Source organism: Apus apus, chromosome 5 (genome assembly GCF_020740795.1).
Source record: "Apus apus isolate bApuApu2 chromosome 5, bApuApu2.pri.cur, whole genome shotgun sequence".
Taxonomy (NCBI): Eukaryota; Metazoa; Chordata; class Aves; order Apodiformes; family Apodidae; genus Apus; species Apus apus.
Genome location: NC_067286.1, coordinates 31,604,348 through 31,624,166, shown reverse-complemented (window position 1 = coordinate 31,624,166; position 19,819 = coordinate 31,604,348). Strand labels below are relative to the sequence as shown.

The window sequence follows — 19,819 nt, the reverse complement described above, 5'->3', positions numbered from 1 at the left end:
TTTCACCTGTTTAGCCTTGTTGTTTGAACGAAAAAAATAGTGGTTTAAGAGGGTATTTTGGGTGGGGAAGAGGACAGGAAGGAAGGGAAAATAGTATATGAAATCCAGGACCTTCCGTTATGTACAATATAATGAGCAAACTGAAAATACAGAGTGATGTCTCTCTCACTGATCTCCCAAGGGACAAAATGGAAGTAGCATTTGGGGGGGGTTACAATTGGACTAGTCAAAGCTGTAGCATACTTCTTTTTTTTTTTTCCCCATCTACCTTATGTAGCAGTTGCAAACTGCCCTTGTGCTGCACTGTGTGGAATTTCATGGAGCATTCATATTATTTTTCCTGAGATTCTCTTTTTGATGCTGGGACTATTCAGCACTTGCCAGATTTTGTATTTTGGTAATTTCACATTTCATCTGAAATTAAGACCATAGCAGTGCCCTACAACACTTTGCATTTTGGAGTTCATGGGTAAAATGCTGTCCCATCAACCTAAATCCTGACTGCCACAGTGGGCTAGACCTGTAGTCCCACGGTAGCCTCAGAGGGCATCACTGAGGCTGGTCCTAAACCCCAACTTTTCTGTTTGCTGTGCAACAGCCTAAATACTCCCTGCACAGGCCATTGCAAAGCTTGGGGTCAGGAGGGCATACACCGTGTTCAAAGGCACTCAAGAGGCTGATCTTTCAGAAAAATAGTCACACATCTTGCTGATCATATTTCTTTGCTCTAGACTACATGTCCACCTTTGAGATCTCTCCATGTAGCAGCAAGTTGGTACCAAATTAAATTCATGAAAGCCTGTATTTACTGTACCAATACTATAAACCACAGAAGAAGGAGGCGAAAGGAGAGTTAACTCATCTCTGAGAAATAATGTAGAACACTGCCTTTTATAATCCAAAGGATTATTACATAGTTAGGAGCTATAGGCAGTGCATATGATGAAAATGAGAAATTTACAAAGGACACCAGGAACAACCACGGGGAAGATGTTCATGCAATTGGAGATGCTAGACAAAGATAAAAAAGAGATGTGAGGAAACCTACCCATAAATACCTTGGGTCTGGCTTACATTAAAACCCTTACTCAGAATAAATGTGGCAGAGAAGAGTTGGCACAATGCTGTGTTTAATGCATGGTGCTGTGTAAACTGTGTCTTGGCATCGAAACTTTTAACTACCATTGTAACAAATAAAACATTTGGAGGTTAATCAAGATAATTTTTTATCAAAATTACTGATTATATAAACTGCTTTAGCCACTCTACTGTCTTTTGTAATTCCCTCTGCCCAGTGTTCAAATTTTTATGCAAGAAAATAAGCTTTGCAGTTTCTGAGAGAGATGCTCACAGCCCAGCCTTTGTTAGCACTGAAAGCCAGAGCTGTGAGTTAGAGAGGTAACTCTGGGGCAGTATAATTCCTTATTACAACTATGCCTCAATTATCAAGCCTAAAATCTGAAGAATTTTCCTTGTTTATTGTAATATTAATGAATAGACGTGAAAAAAATAGATAAATTCAAGTTACTTTTTTATTTTAACACTCCTAACTCACAGTTTCAGGGACGGTTGGAAGCTTCAGAAAAGAAATCAAGGACAAATGGATTTTTAAGTATGTGGTTACTTTGGTTCAAGGACTGATACTTGCAAATGGAAACATTCTAAGGAATATTTTCACTATTTTTAGTTCAATAGATACGGCTTTAGCACAATCAAAATACTAGCTTAACAAGAAGAAGCAATGCCAGCAATGACTGAAGATAAGGTTGGTATTCCGACATTTGTAGTTTTCTTCTTTTTCCAGCATTTGCTTCAGCACCTATTCATGGGAATGATCACACACAGTGGGCCTTCTGAGTCCCATTCATCTGGCTGGGATAATCCTACAATGACCTACAAATCATACAGCAACTTCCATATCCTGGCTATCTGGTGCCAAAATCTTGATTGTACACCTGGATGTGAAGCATTATGCAAAAGTTGGCTGTATTCAGTCAGATAAATAGAAGAATAGACTGGCCAAATAGTGATTTCAAGACTTAATTACGGAAATTACAACCTTAATTCTGTATTGATATTAAAATATGCTAAACATGAAATCTCTTTGATCTGTAGGTAGTTATTACAGATCTGTATGACTCCAGAGATTACTAATTACCATGGAATCTTTAGCCATTTTGATACTTGAGCCGAAGGGTTGCACTTAAAACATACGGCAACATGTAGACTGCTTAAGGACAATATGCAACTGGAATCACCCTGCAGGTTCTGTTTCTGTCCTCCCCAGCTTCCTGCTCTGCACCAAGTGCTAAAGGTTGTCTTTGACATATCTCAGTCCAGAAGACCTGCTGCTTGCCACATGCCCAGTGAAGATGGTCTTCAGGCCACAGGCAGTCTGCACACGTGCTGCATTGACCATAGAAGTGCCCAGTATAGTGACTGGATCCACCTTTTCCTTCAGTTCTCTTGATTCCAAGTCTGTCAGTGTTGGGACCATGCGTGCCAGCCTCGTTGCTTTTGTATGGCAGCAGTGTTCAGGGCCTGCCTCAAGTCATGCTCAGGAATGTTCTTAAGGCTGACACCTCTGCTAGCACTTGCAGGGCAGGAACTATGTCCAAGAGTTGAGAATTCAGTGGGACATCTTACTTTGGAAAGCAGATGCCAGACTAAGATGGCCCAGCACTTCCTTTGGCCCTTTATTATGTTCTAATCCTCAGCTTCTCAAAAATAGCAGCATCACCTGAATTGTTTGTGAGGTTTTGTGTTAGATAAGAAAAATATCCATTAGGTCAAAACAAAAGAAACCTCTCACAGCTTTGATTTCTTACATAACAGCACTGAGCTGTTTCCCGGTACCTGTATTTGCAGTTGACAAACAGAAGAGAAGCAAAGCAAGGGCCAGATAGCAAAAAGTTGTGTGTATTGCTTACTGCTGAAGACACGTCACTCAGGAAGTGCATAAAGATTCATCAGCAGTCAGGTTCAATAGTGGTCTTGAAAGGCTGAGTCTCCTTGGATACGTTTAGTTGGTATATTTGGATATATAGCATTGTACTTCCCTGAGGAAATAACGTGGGAGAGTGTGAGAGTGTCAAATGAGGAGTCCAATTCAGATTACATTATCAAACAGTAGATTGGGCTGACATATAATGATCCTTATGCTCTTCCTCTTACCTGACAGAAAACTAAGAAGAAGGAAGAGGGTAAATGTTGACTTGGCCAACAAATTATTTTTCCATAGCTGGAAAATTTAAACTCATTTTTAATATCAGAAAAAGAGCATGAAAATTGTCAATCATTTATGCTAACACTTTCAAAATATTTCTGTTAGACTTTATCCCAAATAAATTCAGGAATACATTCCCAGCCTACTTTTTTTTGGGTTAAATTATTTTATGTATTTCCCAAAATTCAAGGTAAGAAAATCATTGCTTAAATGCTTTGTGTCTGGTATTCTCCTTCCTGAAGCTAGTTAAAGTCAGCTGGCCTTACTCCTATAGAAAAGTTGAATTTTAGCACTACAGGTTAGGGAAAGGCATTAATGCATGTAGTCAAAGAAAGCAAGAGACATTTCTAGGAGAGGGGGAAACAAGGTGGTCAAAGTCACAACTACTGATGAAGAAAAAGGATTTGCAGAGGGGAGAACAATTGCAGCAGGTGATGACCATTAAGGCAGCACTCTGTTGAACGAGGTTTTGTTTCCCTTGGCAGATTTGGTCAGTATGTTGCAATTAAGTGCCTTAACCTCATGAAGAAGAACATGATCTCCAAGAACTGTCATTCCTGCATGGTTAGGCAACCCCTTCATCTTCCTAAAGCCAGCCAGTCTCAAAAGACAAAATGCAGCATTTGCACCCCTTCAGCATGATCTTGTCAGCAGCTGAACTTTTCTATTTACTCAGAGTGAAAAAATCCACATTGTTTCTTCTATATTTTCTGTAATTTGTGTGTGTGTGCTTTTTTCAAACTTGACTTTTGTTTTCTAGTAAGTATATCCCAGCCTCCATCCGGAAAGGTGAGTCCTTATGCTGGATTTACACTGAACATTGAAATGCAGACACTTCTGGGTAATTCATGGGGAGGAAAAGCCTGTGGGTTTTGCAAATGTTACAGCCTGATGCTGTACTGATAGATGCATGTTTTCTGAAAGGGCTTACTGACTCATATTCAGCATTAGATTAAGACTTGCTCTGTGCGTTTGTGCCTTATTGCACACAAGCTGACAAAGCTCTTGGAATATAAAGCCTTCAAAAGGGCAACGCAAGGATGCTCAGTAGCTCTCCAGTTGTCAGACTGGTCTGGCTGGGATTACTTGTTCCATCCCAGTGACATCCAGCATGCTCTGTCCCTGTACAAGGACTTCTGCATTTGCATGGACCCAACTGGGGCTTAAAAATACAGGCAGACAACTTATTTTTTGAGGAGTTCATTCACAAGCAAAACTGAAAAACCTAACTCTGTGCCAGTAACTCCACAGATAATCTGAACATAACAGAGAAAGCAAATGCACTGGCATGATCTTGGTAACCAGGGATTCAAAAGTAGAAGTAAGTTCAAGAAAAATATAAGAGAAGATGGAAGGTAAGTATATAAATATATATCTGTGCAAAAAAATAGTTTAGAAACAATAGCAGGATGAGATCTCAAAACCATGATTTAATGTTTTTGTAGTTACAGCACAGTGCCAGACTGAGAGTCGTATCCAGATGCATTTTCTTCCATTAAAAAGATTAAGTAATAGGATGATACTGACATGTTACGAGCCCTTGGCACATAAAATTGTCCCACCAGACTGACAAGAAAGTATGCAAAGCAGGTTTTGCTGGTACCTGACATTCTACTCGTGGATTTTACTGTGGCCCAAAATGGTCTGAAAGGATGCCATTGCCAAACAGAAATCAAAAAGATCAGCAGGACAGAGGAGAATTAGCACATCAAGGATGTAAAGCTTCTAGAAAACAACACAACACATTTTTACCTGTCTGACAAGAGTTCTTTCTTAACTGGAATGTGGCTGGATCATTTTGAAATGTGCTGTTTGGAGCACTAAGGGAGAGGGGACACAATTCTGCAACAATGCACAGACCAAACACTGGACAAGTGGAAGCCAACCCAGATGTTTGACAATTATTTCCTGCACTGGCAATGGCTGGTACCAGCAGGAGAAGGCAGCTCCTGTGGAATTACTCAAGAAACTGCTGAGAAGGAGACAACATAATACCAGAAACTTCCCTGCATTGTGTGGCCTGTGTGCTTTTAGATAAATTGTCTTAAAAAAAACTTCCCCTTGCAAAAAAAGTGGCCAATAGTTCACACAAACAAAGAGAAGGCACACTCACTTTGCCAACCATAGTTATATTGATGGCTATAATCTGGATTAAGAGTCCTAATCTATGTAGTCTGCCCTTTTGGGTTATGTTCCATCTCCAAGAGTCCATAAACTGGATTGTCCCTGTTGCTTCTTTTCAGTTTTGTCTCTGTCAGACAAGGAGACCAGAACTGCACACAGTATTGAAAGGCATCACTATCACATATAACCACAACATTATGACTCCCCTTTGTTCTCTGCTTCCTAATGTTGATTTTTCTTCAGTGCTTCTGACCAATGTGTTTCCATGGATCTTACAGTACAGATAACTTTAAATTCTCATTACTAATTGGCAGCAGTCAATGTAAAAGCAGAAATTACAATGATGGTTCAAGAAAATGTTTTCTTCATATGCATCATTTTACTTTTATCTGTGTTGAATTTCCTCAGCTGTTTTAACTCACTTCCACTCAATTTTGAGCAGTCCATCTGCAGTTTTTGGTCCTGGTAAACTAGTATCTTCCTTTAATCTACTTGCCTTTAATTTAATCTGATAATGGAAACTGCATTGATTAATTCAGCTGAGAATCTGTTATATTCTGTGTAAAAAGACCTGCTTTGGTGATTTGAAAGCTATGCTATAACCTTGATACTTCATCTTATTATGACTAATTTGTCCTTGTGGCTTATTGCCAGGTGGATTGCCCAGTGGTGCAGACAGGCTCTTCATCTGTATCCTTCTTTTAGGATGCTGTTGCATTACTTTGGAGAACTGCCAGATGACCTAATAAATCTCACCTAAGGCAAGACCACCCTTGTGTATACATAGAGAAGCTGCAGTGAAAAAAATCTGGCCTAATATTTTTCTATAGCTTTCTTATATTTGGATGAGATTGCTGGAACAGGCACGTTCAGGTTGAAGACTGGTGGGCAATCTGTTGGGATGTGGCTCTGCAGAGCTCCCTGGTAGGTGCATGTGCTGTACTTAAGGAAATTAGCTCACAGGAAAGTGTAGGCGAGTGAACTGGAGCCAATGCTGATCACAGCCAGTTGTTTATGGTGCAGTGTGCCTTTCTGCAAGCACAGCCTGTTCAGGCTTTTGTGTCAGCCCTAGGTAGCTTTTCACCACTAAAGGTATTGAATAATGAAACTAAAAATGGCTGGAGAGCTATTCATCTGCCCATCTTTCAGGGGGGGAGAGGTACCCATGCAGATGCAATGGTACTTGAACCCATCTAAACAAAGATAGTTGGCACTGTACATCCATGACTGACTTTCTGTAATTTACTCCCTACTGGCCAAATCCAATCAATTTGCCCAATGTGCTATGAAAAGCCAGAGAACAGAGCGGAAGACAGGATTTAATATGCTTTTGGCAACCTGTGCTGCTCAGGAGTCATGCTGCCTTCTCCACTAGCTGGAGATTTTTTAAGAAGTGTCAGCTATGGTTAGATTTTTAAAAAAACAACATAAAACCCTACAACTTAACAAAAATAACAGTCCTTTGTTGGGGGGAGTGATAAAAAGCACGCACACACAAAGCAGCACAGAAGGGATGGCAAGTGGGAGAACCTGAATAACACCCTGCCCCAGCTACTCCCCGGCCCATCACAGGAGTAATCAGCCAATCTCCACAAACCCAGAGGAGCACAAGGGCACAATGGCAGGTGGGAACTGAAGTTAAGGACTCACAGGGACTCCCTGGCTGGGCCTCAGGGCTGTCATAGGAGCCCCTCATCCCCAGCCCAGGTGTGAAACTGTCCTGGTTTGAGCCAGGATTAAGCCAATTTTCTTTTCACTGACTTTTTCTTCCTTCAGTAAGCTTTCTTTTAGCTAGCAACTGTGTGTTCTGCTAGGCTGATAAGACAGTGGAATGTTTTTCTAACTACTGAGGTTTCAAGGTTGCACCTTCACTCCGCCGGCTCAGCCACTATGGGGAGATCTCTGACCCCCCCGTGGGAGGCTGAGTTAGACAGACAGCAAAATTGGCCAAAGATATTCCATTCCATATATCTACGTAAGCTCAGAGGAAGGACAGAGATCTTAGAAGACAGCTTCCTCCTTCTTCTCGCCGCTTTTTCCGTCCATGGCCGGCGTCCGGGGAGGACTCTGCTCATCCATCACCGCCGACCCTTAGGCTCGAGCTCTCCTGACCCTCATAACTCTCCACTTTCTCCAGCAGCGGCTCCGGGATTTCTCGGGACTCTTGCCAGTTCAGGGGAGTGCTGTGGGAGTTGCTGGGGGTGGGGGGAGGCGAGAGGCTTTTGCCCATATCTGAATATATCTGTATATAATTGTATATATTTTCTTGTGTGATTCATTAGTGTTTTAATTAAAGCTGTGTAGTTTAGTTTTCAATCCAGCCAAGTCTCTCTCCTTTTCTCTCTCTCCTTCCCTGACTGGGTGGGGGGGGGAGGGGATCGAGAGCATTGTTGTCGGACCTGAGTCAAACGGTGACAACAATTTAATTGGCGCCCAACGTGGGGCTTGATTTTAAGCCCAGATTACACATTTTCATCAATTGGGAGTGTCCAAAATTCCATTTCTGAGGGGAGGAATCCCTCAGATAGCAATGAGCAATAATTCTGCTGAGTGTGCTGACGGATTGAAAACTGAACAGACACTTGCTGCAATGAATCTATTGGATCTTTTTCCAAACCTGCAATTGTACATGTGGTATGTAGCTGAGGGCATTCTGCTCTTTGTAGCTGCTCTTGTGATTCTTCTGTGGTTTATTGACAGAACTGTAGCCATAATCAACCGTATCATTACCAGCCTAGTGATCCTAGGGATGATGATACTGTTCTCTATGGGGACACTGTATGTGTACAGTTACACTGCTAGTCCTACTGGTACAACTCCTAAAGTGAATAGAACGGTCCATGTTGGTAACAGCAATAGCTGGTTCAATTTTACCTCTCCATATTCTCTCAAGCTGAATCTCCCAGCTCTTGATGTGAATAGCATGGTTGCAGTGGGGATGTTTTTGCTGAATGTTTATAATATATTGTGGATGCGTAGGGCCAGATGTTGTTCTGCTCACTGCCATTCCCCCACAGGCAATGTTGCTGCCACTGCTGCTGCCAACACCACTGCTGCCAATACCACCACTCCTGCTGCTACAAAAGCAACTGCTTCTACAAAGAAAAAGCCTGATCCATCGCGAACCAAGCTAGTTAACCCTGTGACTAGGAGCAAGGCAAAGACAAAAGCAGCAGAAAGTGAGGGTGAGGAAGAAGAGGATCCTAATACAGTTGATGGAGCAGGTACCTCTCAGACAGAGGCTGACGGTGAGGAAGGGAAGGATTCTAAATCAGATGATGGAGCAGGTACCTCTCAGACAGATAAAAAACCAAGTCTCTCTCCTTTTCTCTCTCTCCTTCCCTGACTGGGTGGGGGGGGGAGGGGATCGAGAGCATTGTTGTCGGACCTGAGTCAAACGGTGACAGAAACCTATCAAGAAGAGGCAATGGAAGGACTCTCATGATTTACAGGAGGTTACTGCCTGAAGGTTGAGGTGCAGTTATGAGATGCAGGGAAAGACCATTTTAGGATTGCATAACATTTTTATGGGATGTTTAGGAGAGGAATCAAAAGTGATATAATGGATAGTTGTATGGGATTTGGGGAGGAACAGATGTAGGAAAATACAGGGATAAAGGGATAAAAAGGGCTGGTCAAGTATGAACAAGTACACTTGTCTGGCCATGCCCTATACCCTTCCCCATCATGACAGTCTATACTATCTTATTAAATGTAATTTCTAACTTTTTTCCTGGGTGAGGAAGAGGCAAGACCATGGGAGCAGCTAGCTGCTGGGGGACCAGCAGAGTCCAAGATGGCTTATGAAGAGACCTTGGGGTCTGCAGGTCACACAAGACTCATTAGTGCGTGTGCACAGGTGTCTCCAGGGGGGAGGCACCTAGAAAGACCAAGGATCCAGGACCAGCTACTGGGTGGACTTTATGTCCAAAGCCAGCTACTGCAGAGATGACAATCTCTGTGTGTGCACCAGTGTGTGTATCTGAGTGAGGGGTCTGTATCATCTGGGAAAGAAAAGCAACTGTGTTTTCCACGCTGGATCAGAGTTGTCTTCTATAGCGAAGAGAGCATAAAGTGTTTCTGCTGGCAATTGCTGTGTCAGTATGTAGTATTATCAGGCAGTCCTACAGTGGGCCCTATGTAAGCAAGGCAGGATGTTTACCTACCCAGAGGAGACTGCACCTGCAGAGGAGATTGCACAACAGTTCTTTAAAATGTCAGACAATGTTATTCTTATTTTGCAATATTGATTCTGCTTCAAGCAGCCTCGTGCTCATTCAGAGCCTGAACCCCGTCCAAGCGTCAGGCTGAGTTGGAAGAAGTGGTGTTACCACATAAGGTGAAAAAAAGGAGTTAACATCGTTAGGTTCATTATGGCATCATCTGACTGATCTAAAATAGAATGTATAGAGAGAAGCTAAAAATTCCAAACCAGTGCAAGACACATGAATACAAGCTCCATTTTAAATTGGCTCATTAATCCTAAGGCGAGGGCCCTGAGTGCACCAATATGAACTGCCCTGACCAGTCTCCCCTGGGATCTCCACCCCCCAGACCTCCAGCCCCTGCCCATGGGTCTGGGAGCTACACTTAAGCCCTGGCCCGGACCCCTAGTCCTTGTTGGAGAGAGGCTATAGGTGTATCTGTTGCTAGCCCTGACTCCAGGGTGGAGTTCCTTGGACACCTGTTACAGCCCTGTCTCCAGCCCTGCCTGCTGTTGCTTCTGACTGGACTCCTCGAATGGAGTCTCAGGAGGGACTCCAGATCTAGTTCTGCACCTCTTCATGTCTCTACCTGTCATCAGACCCTCTTACCACCATCCTGCTCAGCCCATTCACTTTGAATTCTGCTGGACTGGAAGACTATACCTTGGCTGTTGGAAGCAATGCCTCTGCTGAGGTGATTCTTGGCTCATAGCTCATCATCTCTCATGGAGCAGACCAAATCTTGCTGTTCCCTGGCAGCCTGCATTGCATGGACAACACTTATGGAGAAATCTCTGATGTTGTCATGCCCTTAATGTGCTTCTGTTACAGGTGAATCTATGCTACCTGTTGCTACTAACATGTAACCAAGAAATAGAACTGGTGAGAACACAAACCAGGTGATGTATTGTGATGCCAGCAGTGATGAAGCCGGGTTCTTCCAAACCACCCTGCCTGCCTGTTACAGCTTGCAGCCTCACAGACATGCATCCACATACCACTTGGCTTCATATTATCACTCCTTAAAGAAGCTCAAGCAGGGATACCGTATCACCAAGGCTGTGGCTGATGATGCTGCCAATCATGAATTTCTAATGCTGGAACAATTCCAGCAGGCTCCACACAAGGGACCAACACACTGATGTCCTCTCTTTTCTTGGACATACCCTTCTGTGTAAGAAATGGACTGACCTGCATGAAACAAGGTATGAATGGGACGCAGTTTACTACATCTACTTTTTTAAAAATTTAGCAGCAAGGTATCTCTGTTCTTGGCACTTACTGAGCAATCATGAAAAAATTATTTTACTTGGGTTAATAACATTTATTTTTAAATAATGTTTTTATTATTAAAACAATATAATAATAATAATAATTAAAAATTAAAATTTAAAATACCTACTTCGTTTAATAAAATGTTACTGTTTACTAAATATATATGAAATGCAATTACTGAGCAGCCTTGAATTCCCTCCCAGCCTCCCCGCCCCAGTGAGTCAATCAGTATTACATCACTTATTCTCCAGCTTTTCTGTTAAGGTCAGCCTGGTCAGCCGCTGGAGGTTTTTTACTTTAGAATGTCGCCTAAGTCCGGTCCTCTTCTTGACTCCTGATAAAAGCATATGTGAACCAAGAGATTCAAGGATAGAAATCACCATCTAGCACTGAGAACAACCCAAAGGTTCCTGCTGTTGTTTGCAAACTACATCACTATACTTATGTGAAAAATACATCAACAAAAAATATTATCTTAACAGCAGCAAAAATATACAAGACTACTTATAAACAAGAACACACTGAAGTATAAAATAGCACATTCAAACCAGTGTTTATAAATTCACAGCCTCTGTTTCTGAAAATAAATAGTAAAAGAGGAGTCAAGAGCTGTAAGAAAGCTTTGCTAAGTTCCTCGTTGCACTTGAGATTGCACGTTCTGAAAAACGTGTGTACAGGGGGGAGATGTTCTGCCCTTTAATAGTATAATTAAAACCTATAAATCAGGAAGGATTATGCTTGCTTCTTTTCATAATACAACCCTTTTTATCTCTATTCCCTTTAACTTGTAAATTTGTTTCTGTTTTGTGAATAGGCAAAATGGATACCAAATTTGATTTTAAGGGCATCAGTTCAAGTCAGACGTCCATTATGGGTGACCTTCGGAGACTTCTTAACCAAGGAGAATATTCTCCTTTTACCTTTGCTCCCATCTTTGAAAGCAAGTTTGTTGAGGTAAAAAGTCATTCACATGAAATCATTTGGCGTGCTCAAGATAAAATTGCTTGCAATTATTACCCTTTTTTTACTCCCTCTACAGATATTCTTCACTCATTTATTCTCACCATTCTTATTCTCTGTTTACAACACACATATGGATATAATGTTTCCCTTCTCCAATAGACTGATTTTGTTCACACTTTAAAGACAAGTCCAGAAACACAGCAACAGTAATGCTGCTATTTAGAGAAGGAGGTCAAAAATTGATATTTTCACCTTTTGTTGTCAGCCCCAACTCCTTCCTGTAGCAACAGCTAGGACTGTTCCAGGAAATTTCTGATTCTGTGTGATCTCTTTAAGGTTTTTAGCCATCAAAAGCAGTTCAATGTAGCCTAGATGGCAGCCAGCCTTTCCCAGAAAATCTCATCCCACAGACAACTTCCAGTACCCTTGCAGGCAATATCACTACCCTGCCTATCCCTTACCCTAAGCACTGGCCAAAGAACAAGATATGCTCCTGCAATTCTGCATTCACAGTGTGTCTAAAGCATCTGAATTCTCATTATGTGATGTATTTCAATTGTGTTTTTCACTGGATTTCATCACCTCACTTTGATAATTACAACATCCTTTGGTCTTGCTTTGATTAATTCAATTTTGCATTGTTGATACACATGCAGAACATTAATTAGCTGCCAGTCTCTGTTTTCAAGGTACTTGATGATTTATCCCTGCTTTATTTATCAAACCTTATTTACTATCAAGGAGGCAGTTGCTGTAGCAAATCAGCCCAAGAAAACAGCTCCGTCACTGACTCTTCTACAGTAACATGGAAAAGGCAAAAAAAAAAAAAAAAAAGAAAGGAAAAAAAAAGCCTTTGATCTTTCTTTACATATTGTCTCTCACTCTTGGGAGGAGATTCTACTAGATAAACACAAATTTAATGCACTATCATCCCTCAAATTCCTTCTTAGGACACACTCTTCCTGTCATACCTACCAAAACCAAATCCTGACAATGGTACATAATGTGATTCAATCATACTTGTAAACTCATTCTTGTCTTCTTACATATTCTCATTTTTCTCTTTCTGTAATTTCATGTCTTACACATAAATTACATGAGATATTTTTCAATTCTGTGTTTGTACAGCACCTAGCAGGATCCTGGTTCATAACCAGGTCTCATTAATATCACAGTAATGCTGATAAAGACAATGAATAATCAGAACAGAGTGCCTCTTCCAGCATGTTTACACTAAGAAAAATTCAAGGTAATTACATTCAAGAAGTTTCTGACCGCAGCAGTCAGATACCCAATGATGGGGACTACACAAGAGCCAATGATTTCCAGTCCCTTTTTATCTTCATTATTCTTTCCTCTCTTCATTCATAGACATTCCTGTTTGGTTATCCCACATTTCCCTCTCTTCCCACCAACTCAATACATAAGCTCTAGGGCAACCCAAGCCAGAACACCATGAAATGTGTTGGTAGTATATTCTCTGAAAGATCATATGACAAACATCAGTTCTGATGAGGTCTGTTTTTGTTCAGGTTAATCAGAGAGGGGAACGAATTTCTATCCATAACAAAACCAGCTGCGTGACCATTGGCATCTGTGCTGCCAGTCCTGGTTCACCATTGCCCAATGCAATGCTGGTTGCACGTGAGGTGTCCGTGTCCCCACAGGAAAGTGTGCCAAACATCTGGAAAGCCTCAGAGCAGCCATCCCAAATGGAACAGCTCGAACTTACCAGGTCAGTTAGCATTGAGAAGAGTTAAATATTTATTGAAGAGAGTAGATAAGAAATATGAACGTATTTCCCATTTCCATACAGCTTTTTCCTTCTTTTGAAGGTTAGTTTATTAACAGATTTCATATTTGCACTGATTCTTTGTCCTAGCATTAGCACAGTAAAATTAGGAGAACCTCTTAAGTTTAAGTACACACCTTTAGGCCTCACTTCAGTCATCATTTCAGGCTAATGCTACCCACATGCGTATAGATAGATGATGACTAGGAATACTTAATAAACTTTTTTCTAAATATATCAGAAGCAGGAAGCTGGTAGGAAGATTGGGGGTACAGTATTGTCAGGGAACAAGTCAATGGAATAAGGTCATTGTAAAGAAGACAACTTCCTTTGTCTCCATTCTGTGCACTGCTGCCCAGTATTTCTTCCATAATCAGCTAGAGACACTCATAAGAAGCGTGTCCAAATCCACTCAGCAGCTTCTTCCTATCCCAGTTTCTCTGGAATCTGTAGGTTTGACAGACACAGTATCTTCAAGACGAATCTCCACTTGTGCTTACTGCATCATTTCCCTTTTTTTAATAGGTTTTTGCCCTTGGAGCTTGTGGAACTTGCTGTCCACAGCAGAGATCATCACCACCTTATGATAAAGTTAGTAAATGGCCGTTCCTATTATCTAGAGCTCTGTGCCCCACCAGACCAGCAAGAACACCTATTCCACCTGTGGCTGCAGCTCATCTCTCTCCTGAAACCCCCAGAAAATACCAGCAATACCAAAGTTGATGTAAAAGACAAGGATTTGGGCATGTGTCATGAGAAAGCTCCCAGCCCAACCAACCCACCAGAAAATGTGAGTCTTTAGCAAATAGGCATGAAAATGTCAAGCTGACCAGTCAGAAAGCAACACTTGTACCAATATTCTTTACTGTTTCTCAAGTCAAAGTTTTTCTGTGCTTTGAAAGAGCTGCTGTTCTGTTTATCAAAATAGCTGGCTTGTTGTAAACTCCCTACAGAATTTCAGGGTAAGGAGAGTGAGGATGCTAGGCACACCATAGACCCAATGAATTTTTGTACATTAATTAATAGCATGCTACTTATTGTTCAGTGTTTAGTGTCACAGATGGGAGTATGTTCTTAAATGGTTCTTTTTGCCTGAATCCCACAAGAAAAAAAACATAGAAGGAAAGACGTGTCACAGCTGAGACCCATGGAGGGACTGACAACTAATAAGCAAAGAGGGCAAAGGCATTTGATCCATTCAAAGGACAGAAACAGAAAGTTCTTGAGAGAAATGTTACAGCAGGCAGACAGGCAGAAGGCAACTGCTCACTGTAGCTCACTGTAGGAGGACGATGAGGGTCAGAAAAACTATTTCAGGAGGTCCTAAAAAGAATATCAGACACGGAAACTTTACTAAAGCACAAAGAGTAGTGTCTCTTCTAGAGAAATAAATCATGTTTCTTATGGGTGGTCTGCCTGACAGCACTTTATAGAATACTCAGTATATAGGGGACTGCTATGCAGGAAATCATTACAAATTTCCAGTTGTGCTGATCAGCTCTGTGCAGAGCTCTTTCTTTATGTCATTTGCTGCTGTTTTTGTTAATCTTTCCTTTTTTCCTTCAAGAGGGATGACCCACAAGATGTGCCTACCCCCAAAACAGAGAAAGAAGAAGTTACTGAACAAGCCACTTCCATCAAAGTTCCCCTCCCAGGTGCAGTAGATGCCACAGACAAGAGTGGAAAGGAAAGGGAAACCTTCCACAGTTCCCTTCAACCAACCAAGCAAGAAAACACCAAGCAAGAAAACACCAAGCAGTCAAAGAATAAAAATCCTGTAGATAAACAGCAGAGCAAAAGCACAGAAAAGAGAAAACCTAGGTAGGTATGTTTTGAAAACAAATCTGATATACTAAGTTTCGGCTGCTGACTTTGAAAAGTAAAATGTGTTGTGTATTTGTCTTCAAAAATATATGATTGCAATATCTTTCCAGGATTGCTGTGATTTTCCTATTGTTTTAATGGGTTAGGAAGCTGAAGTATATAGGGTGGGGTTTCCAAGTATTCAGAATTGGATTTCTCAGCTGTTTAGGGGCTTTTGAAAGGCCATTCCTTCTGCCCACCCTGCCATCATCTGGGTTCACAAAGATGGGAAATCAAGCAAAAGCACATGAATGTTCAATGACTAAAGTGCCAGCGGTGTCCTTGAGTGCTGAAGGATCTGCATGCAGGCAGCTTTGATTTAGACACCCGCTGTGAGGAACTCATATAGCGTAGGGCAAACTCAACGTTTCCTTTCTGCCCAAAATCAGCAACATGTCCTGGCACCAGAAATTAATCTTTTCTGTATCTCCTTCACTGCCACAGCCATACTGGCTTGTGCAGAAAAGCAGCAGATTTTTTAGTGGTGGTGTTCACAAACTAGGCAAGCAAAAGTTAGATGGCAGAAGGAAATGAAAACTCTGTCACTTACACGAGTATCTGCACGACAACAACAACAAAAAAGACTTCAACATAATCACTTCCAAAGCTACACCTAGGCCCTAAGTGATGTGGTCAAATGTGGGCTGTGTTCAGATGTGTCATATATAAGTGGAGTGGTGACATTAAAATATTTCCATGTATTAGTGTGCCTGATAGAATTTTTCCTGAGTTTATGGGCAATGGCATAATGTTGCGGGTTTTCTCCTAAACTTTTTAATGACTATTTATATTATTTTTAGGACAAACACAACGAAGAAAAAAAGTGAAAAAAAAGTACATACTTCAGGTATGACAGTTTTTCTGATATTTACTCACTTCCCTACTGATATTCTTACTTCAATAATAGCTGAGAAAAGCTGAAACTTCATGAGTTGGAAGTTCTTTAGAACAAATATTCCTTTGTCCACATTGCTAAGAGATCAGCACTTTTATGGCCATGTCATTAGATGGTATCATGTGCTCATTCCTTGCTGTGATCACATCTCACCTTCCAGGGTTCAGTGTCAGGTTTAACCTAGAAAGGCCCCTCGATGTTTGACTTGTTTGGCTGATGGCAGCCATTGCAACGTCACTGCAAAGTGAGATAAAATACAGAAATTACAGAAAAAAATAAAATACAGAGAAAGCTGCATGCCTAGTTCAAAGAGTTCTAGTTCAAAGAGTTCTAGTTCAAAGAGCTGATGTTGGGCCATACCTTCTCTTCCAGTGTGCTGTAAGGCTTCCAAAAAAACCCATGTCTGAGCATGAATTTGTGTCCAGATAACAGTCTGTGGTGTCCTCAAGTACCAAGTCTGCACTCATGCTTCAAGCAGAATGTGGACACATTTTGAAACACTTTCCACAGTGTCATGTTGGGATTAGAATTAGTGTCCTTTCTAACTTCCTGCATTTTAGCACAAATCTCTATAGAATATCCAGCTGGAACAAGTAGGCACCTAAAGACAGTCTTTATTAACATTCACAGTTGCCCTTGTTAATACTTCTCCATTTTTTGTCAGTGATTACTGTCTGTTATCTATGCCTGCCAAGGAATGACAAGAACTGGAGACAGCTCACTGATGCCCCTTACTTTATGTCTAAACCTGTGATCAGTCTGCATGTGAGTCAGTCAGTTTCTTAAACAAAAGCTTTCACAGTCTTCCTCCACATACTTCTCCATTTTGCCAGAGTAAAGATTATGTCTGCTGCGAAGTGAGTAGGTGAGACAGTTTGTAGGAGTCACTGAAGGAGAATAGCACAGGAGAGACTGGGAAAAGGCCAATTTGGGACACAGAGCACAAATTCTAGTAAACTCCCCACTAGTAAACTCCCCAGATAGGCAAATCAAATCCATCCAGTCAGTCTTTCTTCCTTTGTGGTTCTTGGTGTCCTTTTCTCTCTTTTTATTCCTTGTGCTGCTGCTTCTCTTTCATTCTCTACTTTTCTGCCCTGTTTTTCTCATGCTCATCATGTTTCTTTTCAGGATTTCAAAAGAGTGCCAGTAAATCAAGTAGACTTCTTCATGTACTATCCCGAGCAATAAGTAAGAAGGTATAAAAGAAAATAAAGCAAAGCATCCTAGACATCAGATGAAGTTGGAACAAGGAAAACATGTACACACAGAAGAAAAAATTCCCCTGCAGACTTCAATTCAATTCATAAGCTTGTACTATTGTACAATTAACTATTACTGAAATACTAATCCTGAATTCCTCTATATTAATTCTCAACTACCAACAGCAAATAAATTTTGACCCTTGGAAGTGGAATCTACATTTTTCAGTGACTGAAGTAATTTTTTCAGCAAGAAGACTTGTAGTTTGCAGCGGAAGGCAAAGAAAGAGACACTTGAATTAACTTTATAATACCTGACTATGACTAACACTTTTATATAGAGTCAGGAAGGTTTTTCATGCCAGCAACTTTCAAAACATTGCACAGGGACAAGTGATAAGAGCAATATCATGTAGTGGGCACAAAATCGTACCAACACAGATTTTACTCCTGCCAGTGAACTTCTAGATTAATGTGGCTGAATCACTTTTCCTTTTTGTTCCTCAGCTTCTTCCCTTCTAGAATGAGGAGAGCCAGACCTCTTTTGAAAATCATTATGCAATGTACTAATGAGAACCATTATGTAAGGATTTGGTATTGTTGCTATTGTTTCTATTGTTATTTAGACACTGCAAACATTGCTGTCCTACTGGAATTCAAAGTAGCATTTTTGCCAGAACACCCTTGCTGAACTATCAAGCATTTAGCATTAAAGTAAACATCTGCTACTGCTCTTGATACCTGTCACTGGGACATTCCTGTGTAGTTTACAGCAGGTATGATATTTTACTGAAGTTCCAAAGTATAAGTTCTGCACAAGCATAGCTAAGCAGGGAAGATGGCAGACTCAGAAGGCTTTCTTCCAAATGAGTACAGAGGACATATATAATTCACATCTTCCAAGGAGACAAATGCCAATCTAATGTTCCTTGAGAATAGAAATTAACTGAATACTTTTTGAGGGCAGCCCATGTGTCATTAGATTCCAGCCTAGGATGCTATAAGAAACAAGTGGTAGCAAATTCAAATTTAAGATATTACCCAAAATATGAAAAATAGTGAAATACCAGTCTATATAACTAGAAATGCCATTATTTTCTATAGTGAAAAAAATGTTTTGCTCAAAAGAGCTAAGTAGCAATTACTGCCAAGGAATATAAACTTTTAGGCAGTGTCTGAGAAAATGGTTGTACAGCATACTTTCTGTTCAAGGGACATTAAGTATTTGAATGAATGACACACGATTTATGAAGTGCTGTTGTTCACTAGATAAACAACCGTACAATACTGCATGAATAAGGATCAGTAACGGTATCTTCACTATCATCTACAGACAGACTGGCTGCAGATGCAGTGATTTCACATTAACCTTACCAGGAGTAAAGAAGATAAAAATAGGATTGTGTAACACTGGAAAATTATTATACCAATTCTGAACATTCTTAAATAGAGTATACTGCCTTCAAATGCTGTATGTATTAATCAGAAACTATCATTCTGCTAGTACAGATTTAATATCAATAAATGCTGCATATACTAGGTAGCATAGAATGGAATATAATAAATCAAAGATATAATTAGGAATACGTTCCTCATAAGCTAAACACCATGTCTGGAGAAGCACTGCACACCAAACTTAGTTTGCAGCCACCACAGACAACCTAGTCCTAAGGAAAATGTAAAATCCATCAAAACAAATGGATCAGATGTCCAAGAACATTTTTAGCAGAACAATTTTCAGAGGAGAAACAACATAAATTAGTTACAGTCTCTTGAATTCTCAGAGCTGAATTTCTGTTAAGTAAATGTATTTGCCCCAGTCACATGCATCTGTCAGGACAGATGACAAGCTGATGAGCCAGAATGGAAGAATTAACAAAATACAACCACAACATCTTACTTTATGCTATGGTAAATGGGACAAAGATGCCCATCAAAGCTCATCTCAGTTGTTCCAAAGTCATCATCGTGGCAATGTGACACTAGAATAATTACATTTCTTGAGCACTGTGTTTCTCTTCACTGACTGAACAGATAGATACAGCCCTTTCCCTGCAGAAACCAGGATCAGTCTAAGAAAATACTGTGCTACCAAAAATAGTCACTCTGACATGCCTAGTACCCTAACCTGTGGCCACATTGACAGATAATGAAGAGACAGGGTGTGACAAATGACTGCTGCACCATGCAACTGAACTACTATTCAGCCTCAGTTTACTGGAACCCAGTCTAAAACTCTCAGTCAATGCTGCACAGAATAAGCAACTGCAGAGTATT

General features: G+C 40.8%; 1 long non-coding RNA gene across 1 annotated transcript; it reads left to right on the top strand.

Annotated features, from left to right (window-relative positions):
* The first annotated feature begins 15,317 nt into the window (after positions 1-15,317).
* On the top strand, positions 15,318-17,504 carry LOC127385602 (uncharacterized). The gene is made up of 3 exons (XR_007889710.1): positions 15,318-15,406; positions 16,249-16,295; positions 17,472-17,504. It is a non-coding gene; the product is annotated as an uncharacterized LOC127385602 (long non-coding RNA).
* Positions 17,505-19,819: the final 2,315 nt, after the last annotated feature.